The sequence below is a fragment of the Perna viridis genome, chromosome 12 (assembly GCF_037379345.1).
Source record: "Perna viridis isolate PV_CMFRI_1.1 ecotype Kerala chromosome 12, ASM3737934v1, whole genome shotgun sequence".
NCBI lineage: Eukaryota > Metazoa > Mollusca > Bivalvia > Mytilida > Mytilidae > Perna > Perna viridis.
In genome coordinates this window covers 22,813,142-22,835,403 of record NC_142456.1, presented here as the reverse complement: position 1 = coordinate 22,835,403, position 22,262 = coordinate 22,813,142, and the positions used below count along the sequence as shown (strand labels likewise).

The 22,262-nt window shown below is 32.7% G+C and overlaps 1 protein-coding gene across 9 annotated transcripts in view; it reads left to right on the top strand.

Annotated features, from left to right (window-relative positions):
• The window catches only part of LOC148601723 (uncharacterized), a 58,975-nt gene that overhangs the window by 14,946 nt on the left and 21,767 nt on the right, over positions 1-22,262 (top strand). Inside the window, exon 1 of one of the 9 annotated variants that reach the window (XM_088554899.1) lies at positions 11,107-11,258. The exons of 5 other annotated variants lie outside the window; for them this stretch is intronic. The gene's annotated coding sequence lies outside the window, so the exon portion shown is untranslated. Of the gene's footprint in view, positions 1-11,106; positions 11,259-11,324; positions 11,440-17,095; positions 17,162-19,991; positions 20,160-22,262 lie in introns of those variants that run through there. 3 more of the 9 variants (XM_088554900.1, XM_088554901.1, XM_088554898.1) reach the window with 3 other exon arrangements.

Here is a 22,262-nt window from a genome sequence, read left to right as displayed (position 1 = left end):
GTATGTGGGAAGTTTTAGAATCAATTCAGTGCTTGGTTCGGTCCTGAGGGCCCTCAATGGTGCCACCTACTTATTGAGAATCCTGCCTCTGAAAACATGTGTACTGGTTTTGCCAAGTGGACTTTGCCCCATAACTTAGACACACTAGACTAGAAATAAATTCAAAATCACACAAAATTAGTAAAGTGCCGAGCTTCCTGACATTGGGACACCGGCACTATGTCAGAATTAGAATATTTTGACCAATCAAAAACAGTCCTTTCTTTATACTCAGATGTTTTTTTTTTAATTGATTTTAAGGTATGTTTAATTGTGTTATTATTTCTTCCACATTGGAAAAAAAGGGGGAGGGTTGTGATCATGCAAAAGTACTTGAACCCACCACATTTTTTGCACCTGTATCAAGTCACAAATTTCTGGCCTCTGTATGTCTTGTTTTATTTTCATGTTCAGTTTACTTTTATGCTGCTGGAGTATATAGAGGCAACTATTTCACTGAACCTGAGTATTATTATGCCCCTGCAAACAAAGTTTGGGGAGCATATAGGTTTCTCCCTGTCTGTCTGTCCATCTGTCCGAACTATTTTCTAAGCCACTTGGAACATTGTTATGAAACTTTTTGAGATGTAATATAATCACATTAATATGTGCATACTGTCAGAAATTTAATGTTTGACAATTTTTTTAGAAATGACGGCTGATGAACTTAGGTGTTTTTCATCATGTTTTGTCCGCAACTCCTCCTTACAACTGGCAGGATTGTTATGAAACTTAATGGGGTGGTAGATTACCATATTGATATGTGCATATTGTCAGGAATTTATATTAAGGGACAAAAATTGTAGAATGACGGCTGTGGAAACTTATGTATTTTTCAGGGAAACTTGGTATGATGTGTTGTCTGCAATGTTCCTCAGCAACTAGCATGATTGTTATAAAATTTAATAAGGTGTTAGATTACCATATGGACAGTGCTCGCCTTTAGCCACTAGCCTGAAGCCGTGGGCTAGTAAAAATTGATTCAGGCTAGTGAAATGATGTGTACATTTCTTGTTTTGGGCTAGTTGAATTCTATATAGTCCTCTATTATTCGGGCTAGTCATTGAGAATTTTGAAGGAAAGGACTGGATGGAGATGTGCATATTGTCAGGAATTTATGTTTGGAAAAAAATTGTAGAAATGACAGCTGTTGGAATACAGGCATTTTTCAGCAAAACTTAGTCTGATGCAGAACAACAAAACTTTGGTCTAAATGTGTTGTTCACAACTCTTCCTCAACAACTTGCAGGAATGTTATAAATATAATGAGGTGTTAGATTACCATATTGGGATGGGCATACATGTATTGTCAGGAATAAATGTTTGAACAAGAACCTTTGAAATGATGACCCTTGGAAGAGTAATCAAGGAAACCAAGGTTATAGCGGTAATCCAAAGAATGTAATCCAGGGACAAAGACCAGACACGGAAAACAGACATACACAACAAAGAACATAAAGTAACTAAAACCATACATACATAGTAACAAAAGCAAATGAGCAACTCAGACTCCACTAAAAACTGGGAGCATGGACCAGGTGCACTGGTAGGGTAAGCGTCCTCTGTTTTTCTAACTTACACATTTTTCAGCAAAACTTGGTCTGATGCTTTGTCCACAACTCTTTAAGGACTTGCAGGACTGTTATGAAACTCAATGGAGTATTAGATTATCATATGGAGATGTGCATATTGTCAGGAATTAGTTATATTCTGTTATTCTGTTATTATGTTGTCAACAAAAAATAGTACTGATTGCTGTTTGGAGATGGGTGTTGAGTAATGGCTGCAAATTATGTGTTCAAAGTGTGTTGTGTTCAAAATGAATCATATGTCCACATTGGTCCCGTTTAGTAGGTTCAACAGGCTGGGGGATATTAGTCACATTAGGGGCAATGTCTAGTGTTGTTTTGGGGCCAGCTGCAGGTTTTCCTTTTTGTTCATTGAAGACCTGTAGTTGGCTTTGAACTAACATTTTTCATCCCTGAGGGGTTGTTGTCTCTTTGACATATTCACTATATTCATTCTCCTTATATGCACTAGCCTCATTCACTGAGCCAAAGTTTAAGTGTACTGTCATCAAAAAGCAAAAAAGGTAGGTGGGTCACCCTACTTTGACTTATTATTCTGACTGAGCCAATCCGTTGTCACTATATCTCCTATGAATGTATTATACCTAATGCTTGCTGGAGTAGTAGTTACTACCCATTTTAAAATCTGGTATGACTGGAAGGGTATCTCATACTTTAGGCAACATAACTCATTTTAAACTCTGGTATGACTGGGAGGGTCTCCCATACTCTAGACATTATACTGTAACCAATTTTGAAATCTGGTATGGCTGGAAAAGTCACCAATACTTCAGGCAACATAACTCATTTTAAAATCTAGTATGACTGGAAGGGTCTCCCATACTCTAGGCATTGTAACTCATTTTAAAATCTGGTATGACAGGAAGGGTCTCCCGTACTCCAGGCAACACAACCCATATTAAAAATCTGGTATGGCAGGAAGGGATTTTTCTTACTCCAGGCATCATTTAAGAGTTAAGGTAATTATAGTAAAGATTGATTGAAATGGCAATAAGGGATTAATTACTAGCACTTAATTATAAGCAATTATAATAATATTTATAATATTTTTCTTACAGAGGCAATGTTTTTTTCTTTTTTCTCAAATTGTTGTTATGAATAAAGAGCCCATATCAGAATTTTATTTCTGTAACAATAAAAATTTCATTTCATAAAAAAGTCATTATTTAAAATTTGGGCCTAAAAATGGAAAAGAAACAGGACTTTAGCTTTGAATTAAAGGAAACAGCTTGAATTAGAATATTAAATCCAGTTTTATTAACACTTGCTTGTTCATACTCATTGATAAATTAAGTGAACAAATAATGATAGGATATTTAATTGGAAAGGGTGAATAACCAAAATATGATAACTAGTGTCGAAGAAGGCCTAGATTTAACGAGTGTGCGAACGGAACTTGTTTCATGCACAAGTTAAATCTTAATGCGTTCTTGGCAGGAGTGATCATATTTTGGTTATTCACAATAACCAATTGATTTTCCTATTAATTATATAGATTTCTTCCATTATTCTTGCTATTTCCAATATAAATTCTAAATTTTGTTAACGGCGGATTGATATTTGTATTGTGATGTTTTGGTGGGAGAAAGTGTGAGAGTGAAATTAAACTACCATAAGCACGAACATTGAATGACAGTCTTATCGACAATGGATACCTTAGATATACCATTTATGAGTTATGTCCCTGGTTCTATGTTCATTCCCCTTTGTAGATAGATTGGGAACAACTGCAATGGATTACCCAGAAATTCCTGGTTCTCTGTCCATTCCCTTTTGTAGATAAGATTGGAAACAACTGCAATGAATTACCCAGAACTACTGAAACTTATAGTCCTGGTTCTCTGTTTATTCCCTTTGTTGATAGATTGGAAACAACCCATTGAATTAACCAGAAATACTGAAACCTATGGTCCTGGTTCTATGTTCACTCCCCTTTGTAACATACCTGTTGACCTTTGGAGATTCTCCTTCTTTGACACCATCTTATGTGGGAAATGCTTACCTAAAAGCTAATTGTTGGTGTAAAATTTGCAATTATTTAGTATTTTCACAAGTAGTATCATTTTTAACCAAAAACCTTCCACAAGTCTTAATTTTTTTATGTGTGAGATTCTGATAATTTCATTGATTTTTATTGGAGAGTCCCCTCTAAAGTGGCAGGGTTAACAGGTATGCATGTAGATATTGTAGGTAATAAAGGTTACATACTTGTTAAAGGTTTGGGATTAAGATTTTTGAGGGGATTCATGGGTCAACAAAGCTTTTTTATACAAGTGATTGATTATCTCCTTTATCCTGTTCCCTAATGAGATCATTTGACATTTAAGATGATGGCTTTATAGAGGTTTTATGGTATTGATTAAATTTTTACCTGTTTCCACCCAGGTGTCATGATTAAATGTAACTTGTGATTAAAGGTAACTTCACAGTTACCAAAGCATGACATTGTATTTGACATAAATCAGCACTCATTTTATTGTATTTCATGTTCTTGGTTAGCCCACCAATGTAGAAAACTTAAGGGAGACCCAAAATTAAGGACATTTCTTTTCCATTTTATATGACTGATCTAAACCAATGTTATAGCACATGGTAAATCTTAATATTGTATTTTAGATGCATATTTTAATGATATGCACATTAAATATAATTATATGTAAATGAAAACAAGTAATTAAAAAAAGATAACTGACACGCTAAATTTGTTTTTGAAGACTTTAAGAATCCCTGAAACTGGTGTTACTTGTCTTAATTATTTATACAAGGTAGTTTAATGAAATGTAAAATCACCACCAAATTTTTTTGTCTTTTAAAAAATGGCCATATTAGTTCAGTAACTTGTTTATTTGCTATACATAGGTTAAAAGTGAATAATAAGAAAATACCCTTCTTCCTTGGTTTCATTTGGTCAGAATTATTAGAATTGGTGTACATGATGCTGGAAGGTATAAAAGTGGATGACTGAAGTTCTAGGTTCCTAAGTTGAATGGTGTTACAATCACCTGGATGTCCATGGATGACTCAAGTTATAGATTCTTAAGTTGAATGGTGTTACAATCACCTGGATGTCCATGGATGATTCAAGTTGTAGATTCCTAAGTTGAATGGTGTTACAATCACCTGGATGTCCATGGATGACTCAAGTTATAGATCCTTAAGTTGAGTGGTATTACCATCACCTGGATGTTCGTGGATGATTCAAATTCCAGATTCCTAAGTTGAGTGGTATTACCATCACCAGGATGTTCATGGATGATTCAAATTCCAGATTCCTAAGTTGAATGGTATTACCATCACCTGGATGTCCATGGATGACTCAAGTTGTAGATTCCTATGTTGAATGGTATTACAATCACCTGGATGTCCATGGATGATTCAAGTTGTAGATTCCTAAGTTGAATGGTGTTACAATCACCTGGATGTCCATGGATGATTCAAGTTGTAGATTCCTAAGTTAAATGGTGTTACAATCACCTGGATGTCCATGGATGACTCAAGTTGTAGATTCCTAAGTTGAATGGTATTACCATCACCAGGATGTCCATGGATGACTCAAGTTCTAGATTCCTGTGTTGAATGGTATTACCATCACCAGGATGTCCATAGTTGACTGAAGTTCTAGATTCCTAAGTTGAATGGTATTACAATCACCTGGATGTCCATGGATGATTCAAGTTGTAGATTCCTAAGTTGAATGGTGTTACAATCACCTGGATGTCCATGGATGACTCAAGTTATAGATTCTTAAGTTGAATGGTGTTACAATCACCTGGATGTCCATGGATGATTCAAGTTGTAGATTCCTAAGTTGAATGGTGTTACAATCACCTGGATGTCCATGGATGACTCAAGTTATAGATCCTTAAGTTGAGTGGTATTACCATCACCTGGATGTTCATGGATGATTCAAATTCCAGATTCCTAAGTTGAGTGGTATTACCATCACCAGGATGTTCATGGATGATTCAAATTCCAGATTCCTAAGTTGAATGGTATTACCATCACCTGGATGTCCATGGATGACTCAAGTTCTAGATTCCTATGTTGAATGGTATTACAATCACCTGGATGTCCATGGATGATTCAAGTTGTAGATTCCTTAGTTAAATGGTGTTACAATCACCTGGATGTCCATGGATGACTCAAGTTCTAGATTCCTAAGTTGAATGGTATTACCATCACCAGGATGTCCATGGATGACTCAAGTTCTAGATTCCTGTGTTGAATGGTATTACCATCACCAGGATGTCCATAGATGACTGAAGTTCTAGATTCCTAAGTTGAATGGTATTACAATCACCTGGATGTCCATGGATGATTCAAGTTGTAGATTCCTAAGTTGAATGGTATTACAATCACCTGGATGTCCATGGATGATTCAAGTTGTAGATTCCTAAGTTGAATGGTATTACAATCACCTGGATGTCCATGGATGATTCAAGTTCTAGATTCCTATGTTGAGTGGTATTACCACCAACTAGATGTCCATAAATGATTCAAGTTGTAGATTCCTAAATTGAATGGGAAGGATCAGAGTGAATGAAATTCCCTCTACTTTACTGATGAGGAATATCAGTCCTTGTTGTCGTCAGGAAATAGTTGATTTTAGAAGAGAATTAATACTTAAATGCCTATTTGCAGTTGAATGTTTTTATATGACTGCAAAAAATGTGTTCATATTATGTTATAATGTTGTCATTTTTGCCATTCTCTTCAAACTTAAACAGATTTTAAACAGCGTTTGTACAGGGGGTCAAATTGGGGCCACAACGTGATGGTAATTTTTGTAATTTTTCAAACCCAATTCTCTGGCACTTTAAAACAGAATTCCTTTTTTTAAATCCAAAATTCACCATTAAGGAATTTTATTTTTACCATACATGTATGTTTACTTCTGATTTCGGCAATTTCCACTTTTTGCGTTGTGAGGGGACATGGAAATGGTAGGCATCTGTCTGTCTGTCCTTCTGGGTTTTCGCACTTTTTTTTGTAATGCTTTTATCAATTGATTTTATCTTTTGTATGTAGTGGACATTGGATCGCAGTTCTATTATTGAGTTTTAAGTGGCCAAAAGGGTCACATTCCCCCAAAAAAATCTTTTTTTTTATTTTGTTGCGATTTACCATAAGAATTTTTTTATTGGATTCCTTAAGTCTAATTGCAATCGATTTTTCAATGTTTCACCTATTTTAAATCTTGTGTCCATACTTGCCCAAACTGTTCAGGTTTGACTCCTGTGGTTTTATCAAAATGTGCCAAATGAAGCATTTTATATGTATTGTCTTTAAGTGTGTTTTCCCATGGCTTGACTAAATTATTGTACAATTTCTTGTACCAAAGAACTTTGTCTTGGAAGCGTTGTGTAAATTGACATCCACTCAATTTTCTTTCCTAGCTACATGTAAATAAAAGTATTTGTTTTACACCTGCACATATGTTTTGTAATATTTGACCTTATCGATCAAAGTTCGGGCTTAAAACCATCCTTCCATAGAAGTTTTTGAATTGCTGATAAGATGGAGTAGTTTGAAATTAAATTACTTTTAAAATATGAGATAACATTAAAGGAGGTGAATCCATGTAAATCAGTTTGGTTTTGTACTTAATGGTCTCCATTTACTATGATTGAAAGTGTTACTTATAAGGCTTTGTGTTTACATTACTCTCTCACCATCAATGTTTCAAAGGGGGATAGTATTGGTACTGTCTGTCTATCTGTTTGTCTCCAGAGATATTTACTTTCTCTATATTTTCTTCAAAGCTTTGATTACAAATTATGCTGTACTAATTGTAAACCTTTCCATAGTACTTTACTGATCATTTTTATGAAAATGCAATCAAACATACATTATTGATTATCTAACTTGTTTGTACTGCTCTCTGCATTAATTATGAACAACCACTTCCCCTATTTAAAAAGTTGGAGGTATGAAGATATCTTGCTGTCCACTTATCTGTCCCCAATTCTAATATGCAACTTCTCTGAACCAACTGAAACAATTTGATGAAACTGCACAAAGTCTTCCCATGATGCTATAATGCATATTCAATTTTATTTTGTGTTCTGTATGACTTTAAGGGGTTTCCTGATGCAACATTTACTACCCACAGGAGACCATCTCTTTTAAAATAGCTTAATGGTTTCACATATTCTTAATCACATGATCAGATGTGATTGTGCACTTTCTATTTTGCTTTTTATTCCCATTTGAATGACTTTTGGTGTTTCCTTAATTCTGATGGAATGGGGTACCCCTGGCATGCTACATGCTGGGGTCGTCGGGCATAATACGGAAAACATTACCACAAACCATAGTGGTTTAACATGTTGGGAAGGATGTCATGTTCCTTGCAGGTTAAAGAACCCTGCTATGGTATTCTATTGTAGAAGCAACCTTTGTACTCTGTCACAGGAGGCTAAATTGCACGACCCTACCCACCTCTCCCTATTTCCCAATTTGTCGACCCCATTTGTCATTTCATCATCATTTAAGTTCATTTTATCATCCATTTCATGTTCATCCCCTGGTTATAGCTAAAATATTGCTGCTAAGGTGTTAAACATCAACAATCAATAAATCAATCCTAAATTCTTATGATGTTCCTGGGAGGTGAGTGTGGAGGTTTGTGCAACAATTTTCATACCCCCACCTTATGAAGTGGTGTGATACACTCTGAAAAGTTGCATGTCTGTCTTTCTATCCCCTGACAGTTGCTAGTTTGTAACTTGAGAATGGATTTTTGTCAAAACTTTTGACAGTTGTTTGTACTGAAAATACAGGATAAGTTCAATTTTCAGCATCATTTTGAACATTTTTTTCATCCCCCTTTTTCACCATTATGTACCCTGCTTTATGTTCCATTAATGCCCTATATTTTTAGTTACCGGGTACATGTTTCTGACATTTCAATTTTCATGGTGTACTAATTTTTGGTATTTTTGCGATTTTAGTCATAAAATCATTTAAAATAGAACTCATGAAATTGGTTTTAAATTCTAGAAAACGTTAATCATTTTTGGAAACCTCAAAAATTGGTACCCACAAATAAAATTAGAAAAATTAGCAACCATGAAAATCAATTTGTTTATGGTATGTGAATTGTGTGACCATTTGTCATTAGTTTGTACTGTTACTGCTTTATTGTTATGGTTGACAATCTTTACAGAGCTAATGGAGTTTCCATTTTAGCCTGTACATGTTTACTTTGAAGAAAGTTACTTCAAGAAAGCACAAACCATCTTCCCAAATTTATATTGTAATACATTTTAATTTTTTTCTGAAGTGACTCCTTTCCTTACGCCTTAAAGTTTTTATATTCACAGATTTTGTTTGATTTTTGTCTGAAAATGTAAATAAGAATTTGTGTAAAATATACATTACAACAGAAATGAATAAAGAAATCAAATTATCTGGATTGACTAAAACATGTTTGGTACATGATAAATAATATTACTTTTGACAGTATTAAAAATTAACAACCTAATTTTAAAGTAATTTCTTAGTGTTTTATTTACTAAAACTAAATGTACCGAGTAACACTATGAAACCTTTTTAGAGAAGGTATATTTTGGAATAAAGAGATCAGCTATGAACCGTGAAACTCTTAGTCTAATGTTGATTGTTCTGCAGTTCATTACGCTTAAGATTAAATTTCGCTTTCTTGGTATACATGAAGTCACCTGTGTCGACCAGGAGAGATTTAATTCAACCAACTGGAACAAATTAGCCTTACAACACTGTACATTTTAGCCTTAGTATATCAGGTTGCCATGTCAGAACTTTTTTTGTTTTGATGGCATGGAGTGACTTGGCAGGTGTTTGGGGGAAAAAAAGGGGGAGGTTAATGAACCTTTGTTTTTTAGATGAGCACGAGCATGTTTTAAGCTTAAGAGAGTCATGAAACTTAGAAGAAAGATCGGTGAGACAAGTGAATAGTGTCTCCTGAAATTGTTGTTTGATACATGAGATGCCTTTGAAAGATTATTTAATGTTTGATAACAGGACTGAATATTCTATCTGATAATAATGTTCCTATATAATTACCATTTAGGTTTAGGTTTTGAATTTTGAAGTGAAGACTGTACACAGTCTTGAATATTAGCACAAAGAATACTGATGCATAAGTATAAGACCAAAATGCGAAAACGAGGAGACAGTCTACATTCACAATCAAGGCAACAGAATTAAGTACATTTAATATTAAAACTGAAGATAAGGAAAGTAAGACCACTCATGAAAAACTAAATCACTTGCAGTATGAACCCAAACTTAAAATCAGGAGTAACATCAAATCTCCAGAAGGGTAAGCATCCAAGGCAGATTCAGGCAGTGGCGTGGCAGGTGTGCATCGCCCTAAATCTGCTAAGCATGGGTTGTCAGGGGTAGATTAAGCCGGTTTTAGGTTGAAACTTTAATTTCTCGCTAATTTTACCACAAAAGATATCTATATTGCACCCACTCTAGAAGAATATTTAAAAATTTAGCCTCAAAAATATTTTCCACTTACTTTACTCTGTGAAATTTTGACTGTGCCCCCCCCCAATCTAAAATCCTGGATCCGCCACTGAGCATGTCCTGCTCTGTCAGTGGCATCCATCACATTAAAAAAAAAAAAAACTGAGCTTAAGTGTAAAATCAATCTGTTATCACTCATTGAAGCCTTTATATTTGTTTTCATTATAGACACCTTAGAGCTGTTTTTCAAAGATATGCTTAGTAAATAATGTAGTTCTTTGTAAATATTTTTGCTGTTTCATTGCTTCCTGATGGTAAATATATACTCCAAAAAAACACAAAAATAAGAGTAAGAGTTTAATTTCACAAAAATTGACCTGATTTAATATTCACATCATATCCTAATAAAAAGGAAAGAATATGTTTTAAAATTATTATGTAATATTTTTTAGCTCTGCCAAATTTAGAAGTTATTCACATGTAGCTTTATATAGAAAAATTACCAGTTGTGGTTATTTCCCATAAAGATGATAGATGTTTGTACAATGAATGTTTATTTTCACAATATTCCTATTCATATTAGAGTTGCATCCCTTTGATAGAACTTAGTGATAAATAAATAATTAAAAGAAGATTCTGAAAAAAGTCTAACATTACCTTTCATTCTGTTTCTATGGTAACTGATTTTAATGCAAAATATTGTCTTTGGGAATAAGGCTGTCTGTATGCATGAGCTAAATTTAGCTACTGAAAGATCTTTTTGTATGGTTGAATTGTGCTTTGTTTGAAAGATTGGCTGAATTTTCAATAGCATATTTAAAGCTGCATTTTTCCCCTGAGTGATTTCTGCATATTTGAGTTTCTAGTATTTCTTTTGTGTGTAAATGAGGCCGTTTAACTTGGTGTTAGGGTAAAATCTTGTTATTGAATTTTATAAGGCTGATCAAGCCAAGAATTAGATTACCAACGGAGAAATTTCCACCTCAGAGGTTTTTCTGATTGGTTGGTTTTGCTGGATTAAATCTATAATTAGCGCAATGGGTTTTGGCAACCAGTCAACTGGAACTCTAATAATATAGAAAAATGATTGCAACTACAGGAAAATCGACAGACATTGAATTAAGCTAATCACTGAGAGTGTACATAGTTGGATCTGTATACACCTTACCACAGGTAAATAGCAAATTTTATCTCCCGACACACTCATGTGTTATCAGGCAATTTATAATACTGCTTGTCGTGCTTTTCATGCGGAACTTCAAATACACAGCTTACTTTAAAACTTATATTATCACTAGACAAGGATTTCTGTCTGTCTTAACGGATTGTCTTTTATATTTCATATTTAATTCAGGTTTGTTTTGGTTCCAATCAGTCATGCATGGTATTGTGGTCACATCTGATAGATTTTAATGTGCTATGAAATGATTATTATTATTTTGCTAATTGCTTTATTGAATGATAAAATCTTAAATAGGTTTTTATGTTGAAATGTAAATTGAACGCGTGCTTTTAGCTAGCATTTAATGGTTTAATTGATTCTGACACACAAGTAGCTCAGGTAGATAGAATACTTGTTTTATGGTGCATGAATTTGTATTCATGGTCATTGTTTTAGTCTACAAACATAACTGAAGTTAAATTTTGATAACATTTCCTCAAGTTTTATCAAATTAGAATAAAAATGTATTTTTACTGGCTGCTCATATTCACTGAACAGTATGTGAGATTTTAGATGAGTTGTTGATTTTGCTCATATTCTATGATGGAAAGGGCATGGACATTGTGTTTAAGTTTTCAGTCTGTAAGTCTGCTTTTTATTCTGATTTGAAAGAACAATGTTTTATCCCATTTTTCATTTATAGGGATAATAAGACAAAAAAGGACTTGAACAAGTACTGATATATATTCATAGATGTTATTTGTAAAGTGTCCACATATATGAAGTATGTGTCTATAAAAATCAGGCTGGTGGGGATACACGTTATTTGATTTTATTGAATTTGTTGTCAAATGATGGTATAGTACTGTAAACTTGTTCTGTCATCAACTTTCTATGTTGCTGATGGAGTCTTTGTCCTCCAGGCATCCACACTTACTTTCATGTGATAACTTGAAAACTAAGTGATGGATGTTTATAAACTGTGAATGCTTTTTGGGTTTTGTCCTTAACTAGTTAGGGCAAAAAGGGTCAGAACAAACTGTTTCCTGCTTTTTCTTTTGAAATAGCTTGAGCTAAAGTGTATAGATCTCTATGAAATGGTTAAAATACCACAAAACTGAGACTTTGACTGCGTTTTGAAGACTATAACCAGTAAGAGGATCTTAATGAAATAATACTACAAGTTCCATACCAAAGAAAAATGTTTTGATGGAATTTTGGAGTTACGGCTCTAAACATTTAGGAATGAGAGGCAAAAAATAAACAACATCTTCTAGTTTTTAAGTATCATTACTCAGAGAGCATTTAATGTAATTCAGGAATAAAATATTCTGCAACATTTTATATATATGTTTCTATAGAATTTGATTCTGACAGTGATAGGTATTTTTATCCTGTGTCAAAGCTGTAACAAGCTTGACTTAGCCCAACTGTCCTGGGTTTGGCCTGTGCGGTTGAATTAAGCTACACTCTGTAAAGCATTTTATTTCTTCATGATCACTAGTGATTAGTTACCAGTATTTATTGTTTTCATTTCAAAGATTTCATGTGATGCATGGCCTAAACGAGACTTCAGTGACAAGGAGAAGTTTTAGTAAATTGTGTTCGTAAAATAAAATATCAACATTTTTGCCTATGTAATCTATTACGAAAAACTTCTATCTGTCAAAGACAAATGAGAGAAGTGAGCACTAACAGTAAGAAGAACTTTTGCACATTTCTCTCTCTCTAGATTAGGCCCTTGTGATATTTATATTATTGGACTTAATATTAGTACATCTGTATTGTAATATGCCTGGAATTAGTATGTATCACACTATGAATGTGATATGGTCGTATATCACAGTCATACAGTATCATAGACTAAACATTATATCACATGACATTTTAATGTCAAGTAAGGTGTATTTCAAGGCCATAGATCTGTCTGGTCAAGGCTTGAGTTCTTGCCCTTGTTTACCTAAGCATAACATTCTGCCAGTATATTTTAATAATTTTTGCACTAGTTATATTGTTTCATATATAGAAATCAAATTGTTGGCAAATGGAATAAATACGTGTAAAAAGTGTTGTTAAGGAAATGAGTTCTTGAAATCAGCTTGTACTGAAATTATTCTTGGTGGAAAACAGTTTTTTGATTTACTGCTAATGTAGAAATGAGTTTTTTAAACCCAACCGCTCATTCTCTGTCCTCTCATTACCAAAATACAAGACCACAGTGATCTCAAAACTTTATGCAAGTGTAATCCTTTCAAAATGACCAGTTTGGATGCAATTAAGAAGTCACTTCAAATTTTTTCTCTGAGTTTTAATATTTATAACGTTTTTCTCTTAACTTTTACAAGCCTATTTATTCCTACCTCCAGCATCATGACCTGTGAATATTCATTTTATGTGTTCTAATATAAGTTTCCTTAAGCCTATTGACTGGTTTAGATTATCACCTGTTTATACATAAGGTGTTTTGTTTAATGACAAATAAGGGATCAGCCCCTTAAATGAAGGCACACCTATTAATTAAGCTCTATTTAACCCTTTAAAGAAGATTTTTTGTGTGAAATTTACCGATTTTAACCTAGTCTTATCTATGAATAACATTGTAAGACTTAATTGTTGTTATCTAGATAATAGTAAGCTCAAATGTTAATGAAGAGCTGCTTATGATTTAGTACTATTTGTTTTGTATTTTCATGGTATTATAAATAATGCAGTTGCTTTATGTTCAACTGATTTTTTTATAACTCGATAAGAAGTATTTTAGCGTGACGTAAAGGGATTTTTGTATAGAATTTGCTGCACAGAAATAGACAGTTGTTTGAGACTGACATATGTGTATGTTGATGGTTCTATTCGCTTAGTATTTGAAATTTTGCTTAAATGGTATTCTGGTTTTCTGTACTTATAGTCAGTCAAATCATTAATAAAGATGAAGTTTGTTAAAGGTAAATGCTTGGGTGTACACATGGTCTAAACATTCAAGTTTTGAACATATTTCCTTCCTTATGTTCACAAAAAAAAAAAAACAGCTCATAAATGGACTCTTGATGTCAGACTCCTTTTCCTTATTGTGACTTCATGAGTAACTCCAGTTTATATAATTATATTTTAAAAGTCTTTTTGTGAACATTAAGACAGAAGCTACTATATGGTTAATGCAGGTATCCAGTTCATGGTGGGTCTGGTGAACTTATACAGTGAGACCTGTCTAAACTGTCCCCTGGATAAACTGAAGTACTGTCTGAACCAAACACAAATTGAAGTCCCCTTATATCAAATTCATTTGAACCTGGGTAAGCCTTACAGGTGTCTAAACCAGATTGTACAATCTTGAAGAGGTTTGGATAGGTTTTAACATCTGTCTAAACCAAACACGAATTGTACAATCTTGAAGAGGTTTGGTTTGGACAGGTTTTAACAAATTGTACAATCTTGCTGATGTTTGGTTTGGTTTGGACAGGTTTTAACATCTGTCTAAAACAGGTTGTACAATCTTGAAGATGTTTGGTTTGAAGTTGTTTCACTGTATTATAATTACAAAATGGTCAGTTGACTTTTCTGTTCATTAAGGAAGAAAAAAATCCGCCAATTCTCTGAATTTTCCAGCTTTTGTAGTTAATATTAATGAGAATGGATAATGTTTCATAGTAACGACTGACAGTGACACGTTTATCAGGGGTCTGTATCTTTACACTTTATTGATTACCAAGCCAGGGCGGGAGTTCTAGTTCATTAGGTTTCATTTTAGACGCTATTGTTTAAAATGGGAGACATGTTGGTGATCGTGACGGATTTACAACAGCTTGTTGAAGAATGATGTCGATATTGAACCCAATTTTACACAATTAGTTGATTTTGACAGAGAAGTCAATATAAATTTCATGGTTTAGTGGTACAAAAAGTATTAGACCATATGTGTCGTGGCGATAGAAATCATTGAAGTATTTAAATAATGGCTTTTTACTCAATCCATTGACTGATAAGATTAGAAATTGAATATTAGCTGAATTTAGTAAAAATTCAATATGTAGTAGTTTTCTGAGATTTAAATGTAGTGTTTGCGCACACAAGGGCATGCTAAAAATTCATAACTAAATTTCATTGATCCAGTAAATTTCGCCATTGATTATCAATACCTGTATTTTTCTTGCAACTTATTGAAATAATTTCAGGGTACAAGATCAAAGTTATAAGGTTGATAAATCCCCCATTTGGCCTCACAATTATGTAAAAATCTTGTAGTTGTTAAGTTAGACTTGCATAAGCTTAGTAATATGGTGAATACTTTGTATGCCAAGAAACGGTCAAAAGAAAAGACTTTTTTTCTGCTGTACAGAATCAGAAGTTGAATGATTTGATAGAACCTTTTTCTATGTCCCAATTTACACACACATATATATAATGTAATATTCTAACAATATTTTACCAACCTGAAAAAAAAAACTCTGTTGTATTTCATCTGTTATTGAATTTTGGTAAATTTGTTTGAAAACTTTTTTCTTATTCTGATGAATATGAATATTGGCTTTCATATTTATATATCAGTGAGTTAGTTATCTTTATGGTGGCATTGTATCTACATATCATATATTTAGATTAAAATACAGATGTTATGCATCGGCATTGTAAGTGATTGTATAAACCCAATATCTTTTACCCTATATCACACCCCTAGACCTATATTGCATTCCATTTATTGCATCCCTACTTGGAACACACTGAAGTATAGTTTAGATATATGCCAAAATCTGTATCACATACCATATCAACCCTCGACCTGATATAGGAGTCTCAGGATAATGCAGCATGTGATACAGAATTTGGCATGTATTATTCAGTCAGTAGTCCAGTGCTTAATTTAAGCCTTCCTTTCTGTTTTTAATTTAGCCTTTCTTTCTGGCTAATGTAAGAATATTGACTAAACTCTTAATGTATATACATTGTACATGTATGAGAATAAAGTGAAAAGTGGTCTACCCTTTCAGATACAGATGCAGAGTTCATTAGAGTTTCACTGAGAAAGTAACAGTTATTTTTACTGAGACAACTACTTACAGAAATTGGATACATTTATAACTAATGTATCAGATTTTAGTAACCTTGAAAAGATATTGTTTCAGCTTGCATTTTTTAAATGATTTTGATTGTTAAGTCGTACGTGTGCATGATGGTTGAATTGTTGTAATTATAGTTTTGGTGTTTTATATTTGTTCTTCATGGCCAAATTCCTGCTAACAGCAAGAAAAAAGGGTAGGTAGGTAGGAAAATTATTTTATTTTTTTAAAAACATTTTACATTGAGATATGGAGAAACAGTCTAGCTGTGCTTGAGCCAAAATGTCATTTAAAGATAAAATAGTAGTCATTTCAAATAGAGGAAACCTTCTTAAGTGAAAGGATTCAGATCGTTTCCATTTTGCCTGATTCTTACAAAGTATTATTCTTTTAAGTATGATTCAATAAAGAAAACTGTTCTATTTATGAGTTTGATTTTTACTAACAAAAGGTACATGTACATCAATTTATTTTGATTTTCTAAAGGAATAGTGAAATGATAAAAAAATAATAGGAGGGACATGCTATTTTCATCATTTTAATAGTTTCCCTCCCAAATTAAATGTGAAATTGATTTTATTTGTCCACTGATGATTATTGGTGATAATTGTGTTCTGTTATCAGCTGTTGTGAAAGGTAATTAACTGGATCCTCCTGCTCCTAATCCTGATAAATCACCTGTAATTAGTCATACCTGATTGATTTTACAGGTGATTTGTCAGGTGTGTCAGTAATTTTATCAGCAGTTTCTCTATCAGAGCTGACCAAGGTGTTAAGTGCTGGTAAGTCTCATCGTGGGAGTGTAATGTCTATACTTCCAATGTCTCATTATATGGTCATTCAGTGAAGAGAGCACCAGACAGGTAAGTCTTATTTCTTTGTTGCAGAACATTGCATTTTATTACAAATATTGCAAATGAAAAATGAGGAGGGGAAGCATAATTAATGACATTTTTTATCTGCATGCACACAAGGGAACTATCTGCATTCATTTGATTCATATGTTTGTTTTCATTTTCTCTCAGAAAAAAAAGGATGGCTGATATACAGTTGTAAATAATACCATGAAATGTTACTTTTTATTTTGTTGTCTTGTGTGTTTTTATTTTAAAAAAAAAGATTCATTTAAAGGATAATACTGACATAATAATAAATTGTAAAATTAAAAATTCATATTTGTTTTATAAGGTGTATTTTTGACTTAAAAACTGTAAAAAGTCAATTTTATTGCAAAGCTTTCACAAATTGATGATCAAATGTTTTTGTCTGAAATCATAATCACAATTAGATAATTCAAAATGTATTCCTTTTTTTAAGATCAGATTTGTGAATTCATATTTTTCACCACCAATCTTTTTTTTGTCAAGAAAGTTTTTTTTTTTATTCCCAATCATGAAAATTTGAATTTGGATGTTTTGGTAATGTGTTAAAACATCGGAAGAAAAATTTTGGTCTTGAAATGATTAAACTTGAAAGGTGTACACAGTTTTTTTTCCATTAGTATACAAAAAAAAATTGTTCTTTAACTTGATTATGTCAAACTACAAAGGAGTGTGTTCATAAAGTATCAAAATCAGCTCCGAAAACTTAAGTATTTCAAATGAATTTGAAAATTACATAATTTGTTAGTTGAATATGTGTCTTTGTTAAGAGCAAAGTTTCTTTGCTATTCATGCATGTGTTGCTCTAAAATTGTAGATGAAAATAAAGCCAAATTAGAAAATTTAGCTGAATTGTCTATTAAAAGCTTATTTCATGAGACATTTTTATTGAGAAAATATTTAATGCTTTTGTTAATTTCTTTGACACAAACAGCCTTCTGTACCATCACAACTCCTGACAAAAGATTTTGGTGTTCATAGCTTGTGCTCTCTATATTTGGATTGAAAAACTATCCCTAATCCTCTTAATTTTTGTGAAAATTCTTTGAAAACTGTGTAGAAGCAGAGTTTTGTGCCCTCCTTGTGACTAAATTATGACACAAAAGCTTGTATTTTCATTATACTAGTATATTAGTTTTAAAATAGGCAAATAGAAAACTTCAAATAGTAAGTTGAGCCTTCTGCAAAATAGTAGGCCAAAATCTAGTGTTAGTGAATTTGCCCCTTTCTGTCAACATTTTGACTACTATATATTTCAAATATTATCAACTAGTTACTGTAGAGTTGACTGCAGATACGATTATTCTCAATTTGACTGGTCGACAACATGTATGGCTGTAAAAACTATCTCCATACAATGGTATGAAGGAGCATTAACTAAGTACATGTATGTACCGAAGTTTACCAAAAAAAAAAAAATCTAGAAATTTGTAATTTCAGAAAATTAATAAAATTTGAAGCAAATTGAGTGGGAGTGAATACCTAGTTATGGCTTTGTTCAATAAGAGATAATTACCTTTAAGTGTTTGTCATACTTTGCAGTCTTAGAACTGGTCATTCTTGCTGCAATGGAAGTTATTAATAAAGTCTTAAGCCTCCCCATTCCAATGAAAAAGGAAACGCATAAAGGTTATATGTAGATCTAAATGGCAACCTCCAAAGATTTCTGCAACCACAGCCCTGAAAACTGTGGTTGCAGAAATCTGTGGAATGAATTACTGTGGAAGTACTATTGTTTGTGTTGTACCAATTTTCCTGGTGGGGGTAGACAAAACCACTAAATTTGGTTTCCGACAAAAAGGAGAATCCCATCATTGTTTATACTGAAAACCTCAAAACCATGAATTCAAGAATCCACATACTTTTTTTTCTTCCCTTATCCACAAAATTGGTATCAGTGTATTTTAAGTACCAGTCCATATAAAATTCAGACACTGTCCCTATTAAAGTGATTCTTGATGAAGAAAAACCCACCAATCTAAGAATGCTTTTTCAATCTACATATGCTACATTTTTAAGAAACAGTTGTAGTTTCCATATTCAGATCTGTACTTTGGAGAAAATCATATATTTATCTCCCACTAAAATCAACGAAATCAAACAAAATCAAGAACGATAACTCTTGCAAAGTGCTTATTTCATGTACAATTTATATAAATTTTATCTCAAAAGTGCAACACCCAAGTGAAAAACAAAGACTGGTAATGTGGTGTATGACGGTTTCTGAACAAGAAATAAAAGTGAATTTGGTGGGTTTTTTAACAAGCATGAATCACCTCTCCTGTCTAATTTTTGCAAAGACTGATACTTAAGTACTTTCACAGTAAAATGTTTTGTTTGAAGCTACATGTGTATTACTTTAATACATGTAGCTCTTTTCAAGAGGTTTTACACTTGCTGTAAATGATTTTTAAAACTTTCTGTTATCTATCTGTTGTCTTATTTAGTTTGGTTTTGTAAATTGATTAATTCCATAAGAATACATATGAAGGTATAGTGTTTTTATACTTTTTTGCTATTTATAATTTTTGAAGTGATAATATTTAAGAACCATTGTTTTTCCCAATGTGTCCCTTAATGAAAATTCTTCTGAATGGGTATGAAATCAAAGGTGTCTAACTGTCCTGAACTCTAGCGTTCCACTTGACTGCATCCCACTATAGCTTCATTCAACCGCTTCATAGAACATAGCGGGTCTTTTATTTACAAATTCAATACGTGGTACCATGTACCTATAGGGTATTTAATTCTGTGGTATTTAAGTCAAATAATGGATTTTGCACGCAATATTAGGAATCGTTAAAGCGTGACTTTTTCTAATAGGGCAGGAAATAACTTCATTTAACAAACAAACAGGACTATTTGTATTTTTCTGGTCTGACACTGTATGCCAATTTGTTGTGGGTTTTTGGATTTAGTGTAATAGATCTTTGCACAGCAGGAGTCTTATAACTTTCCTAATTCAGATGCTGAGTTGATGGTAGGAATTATTACATGCTTCATTTAATATATATAGAGTTTACTAAATTTAGGATTCCTGGTATTAGTTAAACTGCTTTTGAAAAACAAATATATTTTAAAAAGAAATTTCCCATAGTGAACTGATCTATTTCTCTTTTTCATTATGTTGATTTTCAGTTTTTACAGTTGATTTGTTTGGTAGTAAATTTGACTGAAAGTTATTATTGTGCCCTCCATCTTAATTGGAAAAAATTTACTGTCTGTCAATCTGTGTGCCATTTCTTGGATAAGGATTGAAATTAATGGTTTTTATTAACACTTCAGTTATTATACTTAATTCCAGTTTATTATTTTATTAATTATACAAAGGCAAAATTATTTCACATGATTTTCACCTGAATTGAGCAAATAATTGTGACAGAGTTCACCTGTAATTTGGGTGAATTTAAACCTTCATGTGAAATTCATGTGAATTGTTCACATGCAATGGGTGCTAAGTGAGTTTCATGTGAAAATTATGTTAATTTAATGTAAAATTCATGTGAATTTCATGTGAAGCTCAATTAACATGAATTTCACCTGAAAAATATTTGCCTGTGTACATAATTAAAATTATATAAATATATTAATAAATTTTGTTTAATTTCTAAATATTCCACTTGTTATACTTATTTTCAGTAATTATATATACATATATCATGTAGTTAGATTAAAGCATACCCTCATATACCCCACACAAGAAAGTTGCAGAAGGTATAATGTTTTTGACCCGTCAGTCTGTCTGTCAGTCTATCTTCAGTTTTCCCGACTTTTTTTTCTGTACATTTGTAGATATTAACATGATTTTTGGTATATAAGTCCACCATGATAAGTTATAGGCCTAGTTCAATTTTCGTACTGCACCTATGCTTTTTACCGAAATTACTGTATTGAACTTAGCCAAATTCACAAAAATAACCATTTTTGGACTTTTATTTAGCTCACCTGGCTAAAGGCCAAGTGAGCTTATGCCATCACTTGGCATCCATCGTCGTCATTGTGGACAAATTTTTAAAAATCTTCTCCTCTGAAACTACTGGACTGACAGGTTTTAAACCTTTAAACTTTAAACTTCTTAAGGTGTTCTGCAGAAAATGACCATTGCAATTTTTGATCCATGAAAAAACATGGCCTCTGTTACTAAAAATAGAACATAGGGGTCAGATTGCAGTTTTTTGCAAATAACTCAAAAACCATTGCTTCACCAAATTTCTGGCATGGGTAAAATTGTTCAGCATCATGAGATGGACCTATGCCAAAATTTTCAAAACAATTGGTCAACTGATGTAGGAGTTACGCCCCCTGAAACAGTTTTTTTGTTGGTTTTTTTTTCTTCACATGTACAACTTTGAAAATTTTCTTCTCTAAAACCATTTAAGATCACTGAATGAAAATAAGCATAATAGTTCCTTAGTGTATTGTGCTCAAAGTAACTGTTGTGATTTTTAATCCGTGAATAGATATGGCTGCCTATACTGAAAATGGAACTTAGGGTCATAAGACAGGTTTTTGAAAAAAATTCAAAAATTATTGCTTTTAGCAAAATTCTGGTTCAGATTATGAAAATGCTATGAAAAGCATTTCCTGCATTTGACAATTTAGTTGATTTTAACGTAGCCTGTCTCATTCCTCAAGTTTTTCAAATAAGCAAATGGTTAACCAGGTGAGCGATTCAGGCTCTCTTGAGCCTCTAGTTCTAAATGCTTGCAGATATTGACATGATTTTTTGTTTATAAATTCACTATGATAAGTCACAGGACAAGTTTGTAGGTTCCACTCTGATCATTTTTATCGAAATTTCAGGCCTTGAACTCAGCTAAATTCACAGAAATAACCATTTTTCAGACTTTTTTCTTAAGGCTTGCAGATTATGACATGATTTTTGGTATATTAGTTTACCATTACAAGTTACAAGTGTATGTTTTGTTCAGCTACGATGATATTAACTTTGGATCAATTAAAACTCAAAGAAATTACAGTCTGGAGTTTGAAACTACCATTCTGAGTAACAAAATTTTGTTAGAAGATAAAGGTATAAAGCTCTTATTCCCTTTTTTATCAGGGTCCTTCTACATGTATTTCT